The sequence below is a fragment of the Odocoileus virginianus genome, chromosome 13, assembly GCF_023699985.2.
Source record: "Odocoileus virginianus isolate 20LAN1187 ecotype Illinois chromosome 13, Ovbor_1.2, whole genome shotgun sequence".
NCBI lineage: Eukaryota > Metazoa > Chordata > Mammalia > Artiodactyla > Cervidae > Odocoileus > Odocoileus virginianus.
In genome coordinates this window covers 42719473-42737723 of record NC_069686.1, presented here as the reverse complement: position 1 = coordinate 42737723, position 18251 = coordinate 42719473, and the positions used below count along the sequence as shown (strand labels likewise).

The following is an 18251-nucleotide window of genomic DNA, read 5'->3' as shown; positions in this document are numbered from 1 at the left end:
GGAGACAGCCCCAACACTTAGCACTGGTAGTTCCGACGTGCAAGTATTTGAATTGGTGTTAAAAAAAAAAAGCAATCTTTCAAGTTCCCATCAAGGTGGATATTTGGCCGGTGGCACGCGAAGCGTCCCCACGAGGGGTGAGCGCGCTGGTGGGTTGCCCTCCTCCTCCGCCTGGCACGCCCCCGACACTCCCCTCCCCATTTGACCAAGAGAGTTCCCACAACAGCAGAGGCGGTGGGATCGGAGGAAGCCGGGATATAAATATGTTCCGAACACTCCCTTAGTCCGAAGGCCAGGTCGGGGACAATGGGGATCGTGGGATCAGCGGGATGCTGGAGCGCCGGACGCAGGGAAAAGTCGAGAGAGGACTAGGAGCTACTAGCTTTCGGCTCCTCACACACAGCAAAGCAAGTCCTGCAGATGAATCGCTCCTTCCCGGGCTTTCTTCCCCATTAATAATCTATTTCGAGATTAGCGCAGACCAAGGGGATTAAAACAACAGATACATGCAAATGTGAAATAATATTGCAATGCAATGGACATGACGAGAGAAAAATAATGCTTTAAGATTTCTTTGAGTAAAACAAACTGCCTCCCTCAGAATTCCCTCCACCCAGGCAGCGTGTGAAGATGCACTTTTGTTTTCCAATTCCCTCCAGCCAGGACCTGGTGCCTGTCCCCCCATTCACCTCTCAGTCTGTCAGTTTCCTCAACTCTCACAAGCAGCTCCCCTTTTCTCCCCTGCCCCCAGGTCCCCTTGTCGGCCCAGATGCCCGAAGAGATACAGTGTTTCTGCCCCTGAACACACAGGCTGTAGCAGGAATTCGAATTTGGCCATAGCTAATGATTTTTTTTATAAAGCAAATTCTGTTTATTTTGTACCATGTGGAGAAAAAAAAAAGGAACCTATTCTCTTTTTGAAACGGAATTGATCTTTCATCCAGAGGAATTATTTCGACCGTGCTGTTACACAGGAGGTGGGCAACTTCTTTTAGAGTTGCAAGGAAAGGGTGATAAGGGGGACCCCTGCAATCGGGGTGTGTTGAGGGGGTGGGGGGCGGTAGGGGTCCAAGCCAAGTCAAACGGTTTTCTCACGTGCGAACTCGCAATCCAATCCATTCGGAGTTGAGCCTAGGATAGGAGGGGAAAGTCTATTTAAAAAAAAAAAAAAATCAGGAGCATCTCTCTGAGAAGCCCTTTCAAACAAAATCAAAACAGGACCAGAGAATCTCAGACCGTCTCTAACATCCCTGCTGCGAGGCCCGCGGGCTCTGGAATCTCGCACGTCACCTGGCCCCAGCAGGGCGGCCAGCTGAGCGGTTCATTTTATTTTTTTATTTTTTGAAGTTAAGGCTGAATCTCGGCTTCAGAGCTTTTTTTTTTTTTTGCCAGCGTCTCCACTGACAGGAACCAGCAAACTTCAGGACTCAAATAAGCGTCTTAATTTATTGATGCAAAACAGGTCTGCTGGTCGCCCCCAGTTCTCCGCGCGCTCTGTCCCCCACGCCCCCAGCTTCGGTCCCTTCATTTGATCTCAGGGTAAGGCCCCCGCAGTACAGGCGGAGGAGCACGTGGGAGGGGGGTTCTGCCCTCCCCGCCCGGGAACCCCGCGACCCCCGCCCCGCGGCCGGGTCAGCTGACCTGGCTCGCTGGCCGGCTCCCCGCCCGCCGCCTTGTTTCCGGTCCCCGGGGTCCGCTAGCTGCGCGCGGAGCGGGAGCGGCCGCGGCCGGGAGGTGATGCTGGGGGCTGATTACCATGAGAAAGCCTGTGCCTGGAAAAGCCTCCTCCACGCGACTGTCAATCTCACCAAGGGGTGGGAGGGGGGACGGAAAGGGCCCTGTAGGAGTCACCAGCAAACTTGGAGTAAGTTGGATGCGACGCAGGCCCGAGGAGGTGGCTTTCGCCTCAACTTGGAAGGCTGTGGCGTTAAGGGCGCGGACGCCAGCAGCCTCGCCTGGGAATTGAAAAACCCCGAATCCTGTCTTCCCTTCTTTCCTCCCTCTTGCCATCCTTTCGGCCCTCCCTGCCCTTTATCCTTGTTTTCTTGAAATTCTTTCCCAATTGCATTTCCTACAGGATCCTATCTATCTCCCTTTTGCAATCCCTTGTTTTGTTTCTTAAGATCTCCTCTCTCGCTCTGATTCTTTTCTGCCTCCTTTATGTGTCCAGATTTATCATTTCGTTTTGAAAACACAGTTTCATATGTAATTAATCTACCAGCAGGAGGTCAGGGACACCCTGACTAAAATAACTCCCTGGGTCATCACAGAACAAGTTCCCCAGGTGTCAGTGAAAAGTAAAATAATAATAGTAATAAAATAAATATAAATCTATATCTCGGTAATCATAATGTCTCCTTATCCTGAATTACCATATCAGCTCAAGTTGACTTCTTTTTTTCTTAAAAGACAGAATCTTCCTGGAAGAAAAATGAATAATACTTGATATAGGGAAATTCTTTAGCTTTAAAGCAATGTGAAAAAAATTTCTCATTTATGGTGGTATTTTAGCAATGCTTAACAGACTTTAGAAATTACAATAGGTAATTTAAAGAAACTTAAGCTGTGCTTTTTCTTTTAATGACTGTTTGGAAAGTGTAAAAAATTTCTAAAGCACCCCTGCCTTTCAGGAATATTGATCAGTTCAGAGAAAAACATCATGTCCTGTATTTTGTAGAGGCTAAGCAAATTCACAACTTCAGTTGTTGGGTTGTTTTCTTGGCCAGTTGCCCTATTGCCTAGCAAGTGAGTTAACATGGAGCTGCGTATGTCATGAATGTGGCTCTGGTTTTAGTTTTACTTATTTTTTTTTCTGTCTTTCATTCATTTTGAGTATGTTGTTCTCCTATTAAAATTCAGAGTTTGCACTTGTTTGCAATTTGTTTACTTTGTTGGATTTTTAAAACTTGTTAGTAGTCAATTGAACATGTATATTAAACCCTTTTTAGGCCAAGAAAAATAAAGATGCATTAGAAAGATGCCTTTTATGCTTCATAATTATTAATTGACATTTTATGATGAATAATTAATCATTTGAATAATTTTGGTATCTCTGATCTGAACACATATTTGCATATCTAATGCTTGGTTTTAACTGTGTTTTTAAAAAGATTCATTCTCTCAGGACGAAGAAACAAAATAACATTTTAATGTAAAATTTCTCTTCAACACTTGTAAAAGTTTATTTATTGAGTTATACTATTCTTTCTAGATATCCATAAAACTTCTTAACACTTTGTAAATCATTTATGTAGCAATCATATACAAACATGTGACAGACTGCAATTAATTAAGAAAAACAATACCCTATGTAAAATCAAGTCACTCTCCTCCCCAAAGGAAGAGATGTGCACTAATTATGCACCATTTATTCTTACTGGAATTTGGTTATTGAACTTTTTGGTTGTGTCTATTTACACAAGTCAGAAAGTAGAAATTGAGGTAATTGATAAATCATACATGAATTTAAGATATTTTTTATTTTTACTTAATAACATATGGGTTGATCTCAAATTATTTTAAAATGATCAAGCAAGCCTATCCCTGATATTTTTATACCCTGTGTCAGTTGAAGTTCAAAGAAGATATTTTGAGTACTAACCCTGCAGGTTAACCTGTGTGATTACTGGCAAGCTACTAGAAATGTATATTCTTGTGGGTATACTAATAATGTCTGTTCTTCTGAGTTTTAATAAGAATTAAAGTATTCTCTGAAATGTCACTATAGTGTAACTTTATTATCATAATAAAAAGATTGAAAAAATAACATGGAACATATAGATCAATTGAAGACAATTTTGACTGGTAAAAACAACTATTTCCCTTTTAGTATCATTCATCATTTTTCTGTTGAGAAATGAGTGCTGTGTTATTAAAGTGAAGAAATAAGATGAAAAGCATCATCGGGTTTTGGGGTGGTTTACAGTTCTTTAGACCTCTTCAGAGAATGTAAACCCACCTATATGAAAATAGTATTTTTTATTGTTACTTAAGGAGTTAGTTTATTGTATTCAGTATGATCATAATTTGTTTATAAATGTCAGATTTCTTTTAGTCCGAATGTATGAACTTGAAGTTTCTCATGTTCTTTAGTAACATATTCTCTCTGACTGTAAGGGTTAAATATGTAGAAGCTCAGAAGCAGTCTTGAGTAAGACTTCTGAGAAAAAAAAGGGCAAACTTACAAATTTGGAGACCAGGAATTTGGCTGTCAGAGCACTGTTTGTTGTAAGATCATTCATAATGAACTGAGCATTTCCTTTTGGAATTGTAGTTATCCTGAGGTTTGTGCTAATTCTAAATATCTATAGTGGGAGAGAAAATCAGTTTACTAATGGAAAATGAAATTCATTAGTCTCTTAAACAAAGAATAGACCAGATTTTCTTTTTGACGCATAAGCTGAAAAATCAATGTAAATGCTAAAGGGAAAAAACTACTGCGATATTTAATCCTAATACTGACTTCTTCTTGTTTTCCTTAAGATTCCCCCAAACACTTAAAGGGACCCTTAATTGTTTCCTTTCTCAAAGGAGCCATTCCATGCTTCTTTCACATCAAAACTACCAAAAGGGCCATTTGGACATCAGCCTAGGGACTTAGAGTGACCAGTACCTTTTTCTTTTTTTCCTTTGTAAAGGAAAATGGGGCCAGAAACTATTTGCACCTACAGATTGTTTAGTGACCTGGAAATAACTTCATGATGCTTTGTGATCTTCTTTAATAATCCTTGTTCTATTAAAAGATCAAATTATAAGTCTGTTAGTTCTAATTTTGCACTGTTCTAAAAGTGATTTATTATTATTATTTTTTTTGCAGTCATATTTCAGGTACTTAAATACAACAACCTTACTCTGAAAAATTATTCTCTATGTGATAATCACAACTATGAAATAATAATAGCCAAGAGAGGAACCTGCTTTTCTAGCCTACCCTTTTCTAGTTGTAGATGTGACCTAGGGGAAATCAGTGACTTTCTCTAGAATTCAAGTGTCTGATTCTTCATGGGCCTTTAAATCTGCCAGACTCATCCTTTTGACAGACACCACAGACAGGTGACATCCAATGTCTTCTCACCTTTAGCAGATGTTCTTCTGAGCCTCTCGTGTCCACCCACTCTGCATATTGCATTGTGACCTCTTCCAGACCTCCTAATGACTTGGTTAGTGCTTGCTTTTCCATGTGTGGCTTATTTTGCCATTTGGATCTAACACCTAGGCTCATTTTTGCAGTTGCAGGATTGGTGCAGGTAGAATGGTTTCTCTGGCTTTGTTGTCTCTGGTTTCCCAGACAAAGTATCTTTCCTATTTCTGTCTTCTCACCAGGACCCTTGAGTTAGGGATGCTCCTGTGAACAGTTTCCTGCTAGTTCACACTGGTCCCAGGCCTGGCCCAAGCATAGGACAAGCTAGTGATGAAGGAGAGATCATGATACAAGCACATCTGGGAATTGTTTTTATTTCTTATGTAATTTTTGAATTGCTTGTTGACTGAGAACTGAATCTCAAAGATTCCTTGTATTCTCCTTAATTACAGCATATTGTAGTGGCAAAGATATAGGCTTTGAAATTAGATCAACTGGATTTGACTCCCTGCTTTGTGAGTACTAATTGTGTATTGAGGATGAGATATTAAGCCCCTGTGAACCTCATTTTTAAAATGAGCAGAAGAGGACTTAAATTTAAGCTGGCTGTGGTGAAAAAATATGACAATAAATGGACAGTGTCTGATACAGGGTAAGCATATCAATAAATAGAAATTCCCTCTCATGAATTATCTGAAAAATAAATGAAGTTAAATTATAGAAAAACCAGAGTGAATGTAACATATATTTTAGGTGATACTTATTTCATAATTTTAAATGATTTGATTGCCACTTATTTAATTATTTTAATTACTTTATGATTTTATTAGAAACTGTTTAACTGGTTCCTGCGTGTTACAGAAATCAGTGTTTACTGAGAACAATTGGAGAAGTAACGTGGAATTTCTCAACTTCTAGCGGAAAAGGTGGAGTGTTCGTGATTCTAAGCATCACAGTTCTAACCTCTGAGATGAATAAATGCCCTTTACCATTTGATTATGCATTTCACACTTCTGTTTACAATTGTAAGAACAAATATTTTTTCCATGTAATTCTCCCTATATGAGCTGACATGAGAGGAGGCCCTCTTGCAGCTTCGTGTGGCCAAGAAATGTCAAAGATCACTTATTCAAGGTAAAAAGCAGTTCTCGGTACTGTTCAAAGCTCTGTACTCACTCTTAACGCAGACTTCTCAAGTTTGAAGGAACTAGGAAAGGAGTAGAAGGGAAGGAATAGTACTGAGAAAGTTTGCCTCCAGTATCTTCTTCCCACCCCCTAGCTGAGTGCTGAAACATCTGCTAATAAAAAGAAAAAAATAAGTAAGAATACATATATATGTATGTATGTATATCTAAAGACATTGCTTCACTCTGCTGCCTGCAAATTCAGGAGTAGGGTTGTGTCAGCAGGCCCTGGCAGGATCTATTGTGTATGTGACTTTTCTACCCTATGCCCTAGAAAGGAGAGTGTCAGGGGAGGACCGGGCTGTGGACATAGGGAGCATATTGTTCCAATGGTTCTGCTACAGTGCAAAGCAGTCTTCTTTTTTTTCCTCTTTGGAACTAACTTTGCTACACAGGCAAAAAAAATCTATTCCTATTAGGTTTTTCCTTGGCCATTGTGGAACCATAAGTATGGCTCCTGTGGCAAGGGGATAATTTTTCTGGACTGAGGGAAGCTGGCTTACCTATTGTTCTTGGCACATGGCTAGCACCCTTCTAGACAAGAGGGACAGAGCAAAGCTGAAAGTTCACAGAAAAGACTAGGCCTTTTAACAAGGACAAAAAGTTAAAACCTTGTCCTTCTAAAGTTTACTTGATGTGTCTGCTGTGCATTTGAGATTTCATTTTAAAAAAATCTGCATGATCCTGAGTTATATTATTACCTACCATCATTTAGCCTGTATATGAGATATTGAAAAATTGTTTATAATAATTTGCTATAGTTCATGCTGTAGAGATGATCTCTACTGAAGTTTTGCTTCTGTTGGTAAGGATTCTTGTGTAGTTGTGTAGTTCAAGGCTAGGTGAAATATGCTTGCAAATGTCATTTGAAATCACATGGACTTTGAATTTGGGGGCAAAGTAATGCTTTTTTTTTTTTTTTTAACAATATTAAAGCAAAGTACCGTCATTTGGAAATTTTTAAACCATTGCTTCATTTGGGATCTATAAATAGTAATTTATTTGACAAAGTAAGGTGATCTGGCATCAGTCTATCTTTCCCAATCCCCTGGAATAGTGCCTATTTATAGGAAATATTTGTTGCTGCCTGTGCCATTCATTAAGAAGCTTTAAAGGGATGTAAACTGATCTCTCTGGTGGCTCAGCAGTAATGAATCTGACTGCAATCCGGGAGATGCGCGATACTCAAGATCGATCCCTGGGTTGGGAAGATCCCGTGGAGCAGGGCATGGCAACCCACTCCAGTATTCTTGTCTGGAGAATCCCATGGACAGAGAAGCCTGATGGGTTATAGTCTGTAGGGTCACAAAGAGTCAACAGGACTGAGCAAGCATGCACAAGCTGATCTATTTTACACTTGTAAAGACCTGAGATAAGAATGAGGATTGTGGGAATTCCCTGACAGTCCAGTAGTTAGTACCCTGAGCTTTCACTGCTGAGGGCAAGGGTTCAGTCCCTCGTCAGGGAACTAAGATCCTGTAAGTCAAAATGCGTGGCTTAAAAACAAAAGAGGATGGATGAGCGTAGCATGGAACCCTTAGACATACACAACCCCCTTTCATCAAATTGTGTATCATATAACAGTATATTAATATAACACAAACTGTTTTATTCCCTTTCTTGTGCATCAGTTTACATGTTCTGAAAAAAAAATGGAGGAACAAATGTATAATTGTATGTATATGTTTGTCTTTCTCTTTAAATGGCTCTGATGAGTATTTTCATGATTTATTTTTAAGTAAATATATTAAAGTTTAATAAGAGGTTTTCTCAGAAAGGGGAAAGAAATAATAAAGAGCAAATGGAATAGACTAGTAAAAGTATGGTTTGCTTCAGAAGGTAAGTGTATAATTGTAATTTAAGATAAATGATCCCCTCACCCTGTAAATACAACAGGTAAATAGAGAAAACAGAAAAGATGGGGAGTTTTGTTTCTCCTTTATTTTTCCACTGAGTGTGGCTTGTGGGATCTAGTTCCCCCAACCAGAAATTGAAGTCAGGCCCTCAGCGGTGAAAGGGTAGAATCCTAAGCACTGGGCCACCAGGGAATTCCCTCTTCTTCCTTAAATGGACAGGCTCCATCAGCCAGTGGGAGCTTTTTCCTGCCAACAGCTTCATTTTCATGTAGACCGGTAACTGGTTGCCCAAAGATATTGAGGCAAAGTATTAAGTCCTGTTTATAATACTTTCTCCTTTCCCTTCTCTGTCCTATTTCTTACCCGGGGCCCTCACTGCTTCATATCTTTCTTGCAATGCTTTTTATTCAGAGAAAAAAGTCTGTCTTTTAAAGATAGACTTGTTCACAACCTTCAACAGGCATCAGTTCAGTTCAGTCACTCAGTTGTGTCCGACTCTTTTTGACCCCACTCCCTGTCCATCATCAATTCCCGGAGCCTACTCACACTCATGTCCATTGTGTCGGTGATGCCATCCAGCTATCTCATCCTCTGTCATTCCTTTCTCCTCCCTCCTTCAATCTTTCCCAGCATCAGGGTCTTTTCCAATGAGTCAGCTCTTTGCATCAGGTGGCCAAAGTATTGGAGTTTCACCTATAGCATCAATCCTTCCAAGGAATATTCAGGACTGATTTCCTTTAGGATGGACTGGTTGGATCTCCTTGCAGAGTCCAACAGACTCTCAAGAGTCTTCTCCAACACCATAGTTCAAAAGCATCAATTCTTCGGTGCTCAGCTTTCTTTATAGTCCAGCTCTCACATCCATACATGACTACTGGAAAAACCATAGCTTTGACTAGATGGATTTTTGTTGGTAAAGTAATGTCTCTGCTTTTTAATATGCTGTCTAGGTTGGTCATAGCTTTTCTTCCAAGGAGCAAGTGTCTTTTAATTTCATGGCTGCAGTCACCATCTGCCGTGTCAACAGGCATAGGTTTTAAATAATAAGATATGACCTTAAGTTTTGATATTTCCACTGTGCTGTGGAAAATTTCTTGCTGGAAACAGAATGTTTATATGAAATGTGTTATGAGGAAGGACAGTTCAATACTATTGCTGTCTGCCCATTGCCTAGCATAGAGCCTGAAACATGAGATGCACCGAGTAATGCCTGTTGGATGAATGAATGCATGCACGCATGAATGCCACGTAAAAAAGCCAGACTTAAAACAACAGATGCCATTTGTTCTACGTGGCAAATAGGAATTAAAAGGCATTAATGTAGGTGCAAAAGTCACTGTGGTCACAAACAGGGTTTTGATACTGTTTTTGAGTTCTGATTGTAATATTTTACTTCTAAAATGAAATACCTAAATCATTTACCAAGCAATAGAGATATAACAGTCCCGCAGTCACTCACTGGCAAAGGAAATTTTCAATACAAATAAAGTCATACATATTTATACTAGGGTAATTCAAAATAACTTCCTCACATAAGCACTGCTACGTTCAAATAAAATCTTGCCAACACTTCTGAGTGCATTGCTTTAAAAAAAATGCTCCCTGTAGCGTCCGAACTATTTAAAAATCTTGCCAGCTTCTTCAACATACATCAGTTATCTCTTTTCAAATCACTGACAAGAATTTAAAAACTGCTTCATCAGAACAACTGTTACCCTTTCTCATACTCCAGTGAGAACCTGATCTTCTAAAAAGGACCACATTTACAGCTTCTTTTGAAATTTTGAACCATTTGGCTATGTTTTTGCTACATTTTCTTTTCCTGATTTAATTACTGGGGACATTTGCATGAAAACAGGAGGATAGTGACATAAGATTTGTGTCTTATGAGTTCATCTGTTTCTGATGCTTATTCTCCACCTGAGATCAGTATCTATTTTATTACAACTGAGAAGCCAGGGGCTAGATTGGAAAAGATGAAGATGTTGTTGGAGGTGAACTGAAGTTCAGAAATAGGGACTTGGGAGCTAAGGGATTGGTGGGTCATACAATAATTGATTTTATTCTGTTTTTTTTTTTTTTTTCTTTCTTTTTTTTCTTTTTTTACCAGCAGTTAACATGTCAGTGACACACGCTGTTCCATTGAAAAGATCAGAAAACTGGGGAACTGCACAGAACTGGTAGGTTGATACTTCCCTAAGAAAATGCCCAGGCAGTCATAGGGGTTGAGAGGCATCACAGAAAACAGTGAAGGAGCTGAGGCTAGGTCATGTGTGAACTCTAGAGAGGGCCACTGAAAGTTGTGAAGGTAGTAAAGCAAAATGCCCCACTTCTTTCCTATAGTTATGGATAAAATTGAGAATCAAAGAAGCTGGGTTATGTTAATCCTGCCTGTCCCCGGGGTTTGAGTACCCTAGTGTGAGAAGCACAGTGAATGCATGCATGCAGGCAAAGTCACTTCAGTCGTGTCTGACTCTGTGCAACCCCACGGACTGTAGCCCGCCAGGCTCCTCTGACCACGGGATTCTTCAGGCACTAATACTGGTGTGGGTTGCCATGCCCTCCTCCAGGGGATCTTCCTGACCCAGGGATTGAACCCATGTCTCGTCCGTCTCCTGAAGCTTAGTACCAGTGTGATAACCCACAGGTTCTTTAGAAAAGCACGTGTGGTCCTTTTATGTGTAATGCTTTGAATGGCTAATTACATGTTTATAATGTTGTTTTCATTTTCCCCTACAGAGACCACGCTGTTTCCAAAGTCAGGGCCTTTGCCTCCGTTATTTACTCTAGCAGGAATACTCCTTCCTGCTCCCTTTACTTGGCTGACTTCTTTGTTCATCCTTTAACTCAGCTCACATGTCATTTCCACCTGGAAGTCTGAGGCTAGCCCTTCTGTGTCCCTCATAGCATTTAACACTCTGCACTGAGGTCGTTCCTTTATGTTTTCTTTCAACTGGAATAAGACCTCCATTAGGTCAGGGACACTATCATTTTTGACTTAATACTCTGTGATGGGTTGAATGTTGTGTCTCCCAAAATTAATCTGTTGAAGTCTTAACCCCAAGTGTGATGGTAATTGGAGGGGGGACATTTGGGAGGAACCTAGGTTTAGATGAGGCCATGAGGGTGGGGTACCCATGAGAAGACTAGTCTTCTTGTAAGAAGAGGAACACAGAGGTCCCGCGCTCCCCTTGGCTACGCTGAGGAAAGGTGATATGAGCACTCAGCAAGAAGGTGTTTGTCCACAAGCCAGGAAGCCAGTTTCCACCAGGAACTGAACCTGCTGGTACCTTGATCTCAGACTTCCCAGCTTTCAAAATAAAAGTTATTGTCCAAGCCACCCAGTCTAGGGCGTATTGTTATAACAGTCTCAGCTAAGTATCCCCAGCTGTTATCATCTGGCATATAGAGGACACTGAGAAATACTTTTTAAAGTGAATTTGAATGTCATGATACAAGCTAATTTTTATTACTGGGCAAAGAACTCCAAGCACATGCATATTCTACTGATAATATGTTTAGCCACAAGAAGGTCTTCTGTGCTTCATATTAAGGGAGACCAAAAAGTTGGAAATGACTCATTGCCTTTTTTAATAACTTGCATTTAGTTGAAATCTGCACTTGCAAAAATATTAAAATAACAAGATATTTCCCATGTAAACATTTTCAAATTTCAGAGTTTTTACATATGCATTATTTTACTTGATTCTTTCAAGGTGGGCAAATATTTTTATGTCCCCAGTTTGGAAAAGCAGGAAATCAAGAGTTTGATGGTGTAAGGCAAAATAATCAAACCTATTTTGGAAGTCCTAAGTATGTTTCAGATATAGAAACAACTCTGGAAACTGATGAAGGGCAAATCTTGTTATTCTTATGTGACAGATGAGGAAATAGGGTGTTGAAAAGACTGGCTCAGAGTCACACAGTGAAAGTGAAAGTTGCTCAAGTCTCGTGTCTGACTCTTTGCGACTCCATGGACTGTATAGTCCCTGGAATTCTCCAGGCCAGAAAACTGGAGTGGGTAGCCTTTTCCTTCTCCAGGGGATCTTCCCAACCCAGGGATCCTGCATTGCAGGCGGATTCTTTACCAGCTGAGTCACAAGGGAAGCCTGAGAATACCGGCAGATCTTCCCAACCCAGGAATCGAACCGGGGTCTCCTGCACTGCAGGTGGATTCTTTACCAACTGAGCTATGAGGGGAGTCACACAGGACCCCTGTCAAAGCAGAAATTGAACTCAGTGTTCTCTGACTCAGTTTGGTCCCAATACATACATGTATGTATCAGACGGTAAAGAATCTGCCTGCAATGCAAGAAAACTGGGTTTGATCTCTGAGTCGGGAAGATCCCTTGGAGAAGGGAATGGCTACCTGCTCCAGTATTCTTGCTTGGAAAATTCCATGGACAGAGGAGCTGGCTGGCTCCAAGGGGTCACCATGATTCAGACACGACTGAGTGACTAACACTAACATTTTTACATACATATATGTAGATATGTGCTTCCCATGTGGCACTAGATGTAAAGAATCTGCCTGCCAATGCAGAAGACAGAAGGGACACGAGTTTAGTTCCTCAGTTGGCAAGATCCTTTGGAGGAGGGCATAACAACCCACTCCAGTATTCTTGCCTGGAGAATCCCATGGACAATGGAACCAGGCAGACTGCAGTCAGTAGGGTCGCAAAGAGTCGGACGTGACTGAAGTGACTTAGCATGCATGCATATGTAGCTGTATTAGAAAGGAAGCCTTGGTTTTTACAGAGCACTCTGAAGAATTTCCCCCCCCTCTTTTCCATAACTGGTCTGTTATTTGTCTTTAGCACATTAAGAGACCAAATCGTAAACAGACTCATTCAAGAGAGTAGTTTGGAAGTGAAATTGGAAAATTAATTGGGTTTATTTGGGATAGGAGAGTAAGGGTAGCTCAAGTCATATAGAGACTGAACATTTAAAAAATAGTTTGTTCCTTTTGCCATCAAGTCAAAAAATTCTTAATTTTAAGTAAACATAATGAAATTATCTGAATATATGTTACCTGCAATTTTCCAGAATTTTTTTCTGACAAATGTGAGTTCCAAGAAAACATATATTTCTTAGAGTTCTTTTGCTTCCAGTAAGAGGCTGTCTTTCACTTCTCTTCACTCAGGATTTCATAAGGCAAATTTAGCAGATACTCTTTTTTAACAGATAATTCACAGAAGTTAAACTGGTAGATAAAAACATATTAGTTGATATATTTGTGCTTTATAATATAATGTAGGTATGAAGTAATTAAATGTCTGTCTAATGCATCAGTATTATCAGCCAACTAATACATTCAAACATGTGATGGAGCCCCTCATTTCCTAAGCTAATGGATTGCTTGACAATTACATACATGTATCATATGTGTGTTCATTGCAAGTTTCTTATTAGTGCTGGGCACCATGCTAGAAACAAGAATACAACAGTGAGCAAGACATACCTAATTCTTGCAGGCTGGCGGGGAGGACAGGCTGTATGTGATGAATGCTATTGGGAGTATAGAAGGCAGGCCCATCTAGCCAAATGATAGCTACAGAATAAAGTGAAGGCGAGAGTAGATCTTCCTAATGCACAAAAGGTCAGGTGTTCAAAATCCATCAGCCACCACTGAAATTAGTTTAAATCACCTGTAATGTGTTTTAACCCTTCCAGGCTGTGCTGAAGGGATCTTGGGACCTCAGAGCAGGCAGGGAAGGAGAGGAGAGGAAGCCTAGAGTCAGAGTTTCGGGGAGGGGGAGGCGAGGGTGGTGGCCAATGTCCTAAGGACAACAGTTAAAGGACTTTGCTGTCCAAAACTCTCAGGAGACTGACCTCAGAATCGGGGCTTCATTCTGGTGAGGTGGTATCTTTTTTGCCAAGTATGAGGCAGTGTGTCTTCCATCCTGGGGTTCTGCTTTGGTTGTAATTGGACCCAGATCTGACCTATGCTGGGTCTCATGGTTAAGCTCTAGCCCCTGACAGGAGGACATTTGCAACGGCTAGACAGGTTATCAGGGGAGTGACCTCAAACTGGCGACCAGACCAGGAGACTTGTTCTAGGAGAGAACCAAATACAAGAGTACAGCAGAAGGAACTGGGGGCTGCTTCTTATGGGAGCTTAAGGGGCCTTAGGGGGCCTAGGTTCTTCCTAGCGGTCAGGTTGCTCCTTATGGGAGCTTTATGGGGCTTTAGGGGGCCTAGATTCTCCCTAGGGGTCAGGCCCTATGCAGTAGTCTCCGTCTCTCTTTCCTCAACGTTCTCTTCCATCACCGCTGCCCTCTCTCCATCAGCTGTTTGTTTATATCCCAGTACTACCTGTTATGGGGGGCTTCTCAGGTGGCTCAGTGGTAAAGAATCAGCCTGCTGATGCCGGAGATGCAGGAGACATGGGTTTGATCCCTGAGTTGGGATGGTATCCTGGAGTAGGAAATGGCAACCAGCTCCAGTGTTCTTGCCTGGAGAATCCTACGGACAGAAGAGCCTGGTGGGCTATATTCCATGGGGTCTGTAGAGTTGGACAAGGCTGATCATGCACCCATGTACTACTACCTGTTGTTTTCAAATAATGATTAAGACTTCTGTTTGCAACAACAACAGTTAATAGCTTTTGAATGTGGATTTGGCTTTTCTTAGAAGGATATTATTTTCAGTAATTGTCAGTTTGCTAGAATATAGGTAAGGCTTTGGGCTTTTGCTTTGAAAAGTATGATGCTCAAAGTTAAAAGAGTACAAACAGATAGCATCAATATTTTGATTGATGTATTGATTTTAGTGGTTGTACATTTTTTTTACCTAAAAGAGAAAAAGGGTAACAAAACTAAAAAGAAATCTTTAATTAGTGAAGATATGAATTTGTTTCCTTAAGCATCTTTACTCTTAAGATAACTAAATAGCACACATACATATACTGTTACCAGGTAATGGGTTAGGTCTTGAGAAATGGACCCAAACAGACATGAGCTCATCATTTGCTTATGTTTTTGCTCAACTTTTTTTTTTTTAATCGTATTAAAGTTGAGCTCTATTTTCTATTTGAATTTAAGTTCATTCTTTTACTTCTAATTCAACTACCTACCAACTTGGGCAAGTGATTTTGGGTTTAACTTCTTTAACTTCAAGTTTAACTTCTTTGGGTCTTAGTTTGTCAATACATCTGTAAATATCAGATAATAGCACCAAGCTAATAGGATAATGATTTAGAGCAAACAAGACAGTGAGGATCCAAGTGCTTGTTAATTGCAAAGTGTTAATCCAGGTGTTTGGTATTTATATTCAGATGTAAGTTATGCTCACGTCGTATACATTAAAATGTGAATGCATTCAAAACCCCACCAGTTCCTGAGGCAAAAAATGTGAAATGGCAATGACTAAAAGGGTCAGAGAAACTCTTGGCTTCTAACCAATCCTGTACAAAATCTTTCCTAACCACATATTTTAAAAGATGAGGAAAGATAAAGGAATGAAGAGAAACTGCCCTTTTCCCCTAACCCTTAAAGCATTTTTTCTTCCCAAGAAACTCTGTTATAAAAGCTTGGAGCTAACTCAGTACTAAAGGTGGCCATTCAGAGAACTGTTTAGAATGTTGTATTAATGAAAGTGAGGTGCCATGAACATGTACTCATATCAGACAGAGGTGGACATGATCAGAACAAGCTTGTTCACAAAGCCCTTCCCTCTCCTTGGCCATGAGTCACAAAAATCTCATGTCTGGATGTTAAATGAAATGCTTCCTTGAATCAAAGTTGAAACGTGTGTGTGTTTGTGTATTTAATATGTAAAGAAAGAATGAAATCAAGACATGAAACTCTTTCATTGACTCAAGTTTATGGCCAAATTTGAATAACGCAGCTGTCCGGATGTGAGACGCTAATGAGAGCATAAGGAATTCCTGGATAGAAAAGGGCTGGTTTGCCCAATGGCCTGTCGCCTTCAAGTTTATTGCAACACACCTCTTCGTGTTGTCAGCATATCTTCTAACCCCTTTTGCCTACATAAACATGTCCAGCTGTCTCTTAAACTCATTTTTTCTTTATGTTTCACTTGGTGGACTTATTTGGTAGTTTGCAGTATTTTCCATATGCTGGAGGATCCTTGGATGAAGTAATCCTGTATTATCATGACTTCTTAATGAATTACATGAAATATTCAATAGTGAAATATTTTCAGCAGAGAGCACTGGAAATTTGGAAGAAAGCAAACTTTACAATGCATTTAAAAAGAAACAACTGTTCTTTTGCTAATCTTCATTTTAATCTTTTTTAAAGATGTGAAGATGAAAGTGGAGAGTGATTAAGGTGGGCAAATATAAACACTTTCTTTTGCCGTATTAGTTTCATTAACAGATTTCTTAGCAAGAATGAAATGCTAAGCTCAAATGATGTAATAAAAGGATCTGATGTTTTATTTTGGTTGAGTTAAAGCCATCTTCCAGATAATATTTTTATTTCCTTAATTATATCAATATTTCAGGCATAAATTTCACTTGAACTATTCAAAACATTGAATCAGTACTCTGAATCAGTGTAGAAATGACTTTACATTAAAACTTTTCCCCAAACCTTTCCAAATGCCTAAGGACCAATGAATTTGGGGCAAGTTTTTTTGGTTGACTGTGGGACCTTCTGATTGGAAAATACCCTTGGAAAATGTCCTTTAAGATTTGATTGGAGGGAAAAGAAGTGGTAATAACTAGAGGGTGCTGAGGAGAATTAATGATTAATTAGTATATAGTATATAGTTTGGCTGAACATTTTACATTTTAATTTTTGGATGCCACTATTTTAAAATTATTTCAACATATGTGTGTTGATTTGATGTGTGTGTAGAGATTATACATCAGTTTTAGTCTTTTATTGGTAAACACATAAGGTAACCATCTTGCCCCCCTGATATTTTCTGGTTTTAGTCCTAAAATTCCCACTTCCCATGAAATCTCTCAGCACCAGGCAAACAGGTACTTCACAAATGTATATAAAGAAATAAAAATAATTTGCTTCCAAGGTTTGTGTAGCTTTTTGCTCTGCATACTCTTCAGACTCTGGGAACTCAGAAAGCAAAGCGCCAAGCTGGCATTGAGAATTTTGCTCTCTTGTTAAAACAGGCTACACTCAGATGCTGACATCTTGGTGACTATGGTGAAAGATGATCTATATGATTGTTTCTTTTAAATTGTTTCCAAGCTTGGAATGCACAATGGCTTATTAAAATAAAAGAGCTGAAAAATATTTAAAAATCAAACCTATTTTCTTCCAAACTTTTCTCTTCCAAGTTCCTTGCTCTCCAGACAATCTGTAAGATAACATCCTGCATCTAGCATGTTGAGTGATCTCCAAAATCTCTGAAGCTTATGCCATGTTCTGTTGTCCAGATTAAGGTAGAAAAAAAATAATCTGTGTTCTTTTGAGTGCCTCACAATTAGAGGAATTATGTAAGAATTGGTATTTTGTGTAAGTATGTCACTGATTTTAAATTTGTGAACAGTGACTTTTGAACTTTAGGTGGTCTCAATAAAGAACATGCCTGAGTCTGTGTCTTAATGGATTTTAGCTTCAGCAAAGCCATTTACAGGATCCCCCTTCCTAACAAGCCTTCTGCCAAGCATTGTATAAAATAGCATTCTTCATGGTTAGATGATCCCATGGAAAGTGACCAAAAGATTTTAAACACAGAGGAATGTAACCAGCTACTCATTCAGAATTTCTCCCTGTTTCACATGTGCGCTGTGTCCCTGTGGTAGCAGCTGGTTGTATGCGCCTGTGTGCGTGTGTGTGCATGTGTAAACACACAGCATTTAGCTACAGAACATGTCACAGATTTCTTTCCTGGTCACCATGCTGCATGACTGATCCATTTCATATGATGTGTTTAGCATGGTTCATTGCCCACTAGTCTTATTATTTAACAATTTGCCTTAAATTGAATTTTCTATTTACAGGTGTAAATGGAAATTTTGGCTTCTGAGAATTTATTATTTACTGGCTAGCATGTTCTTGGTTGAATTAGCTCTGCCGATATTGGATTGTGTATACCTGGAATAAAATTTGGGATGTTTAATTAGAATATTGTCGTTAACAGGAACTTATTATTTTTATGGCTAAGCTTGAGCTACTGAGGCTAGATCAGTATCATTAG

At 39.8% G+C, this 18251-nt stretch overlaps 1 long non-coding RNA gene across 2 annotated transcripts in view; it reads left to right on the top strand.

The window, feature by feature from the left end:
• Positions 1-1072: 1072 nt before the first annotated feature.
• The window catches only part of LOC139038067 (uncharacterized), a 42768-nt gene continuing 25589 nt past the window's right edge, over positions 1073-18251 (top strand). The window contains exons 1-2 of one of the 2 annotated variants that reach the window (XR_011490991.1): positions 1073-1539; positions 10234-10300. This is a non-coding gene — a long non-coding RNA (uncharacterized lncRNA). Of the gene's footprint in view, positions 1540-10230; positions 10301-18251 lie in introns of both variants that reach the window. The other variant, XR_011490992.1, reaches the window with a different exon arrangement.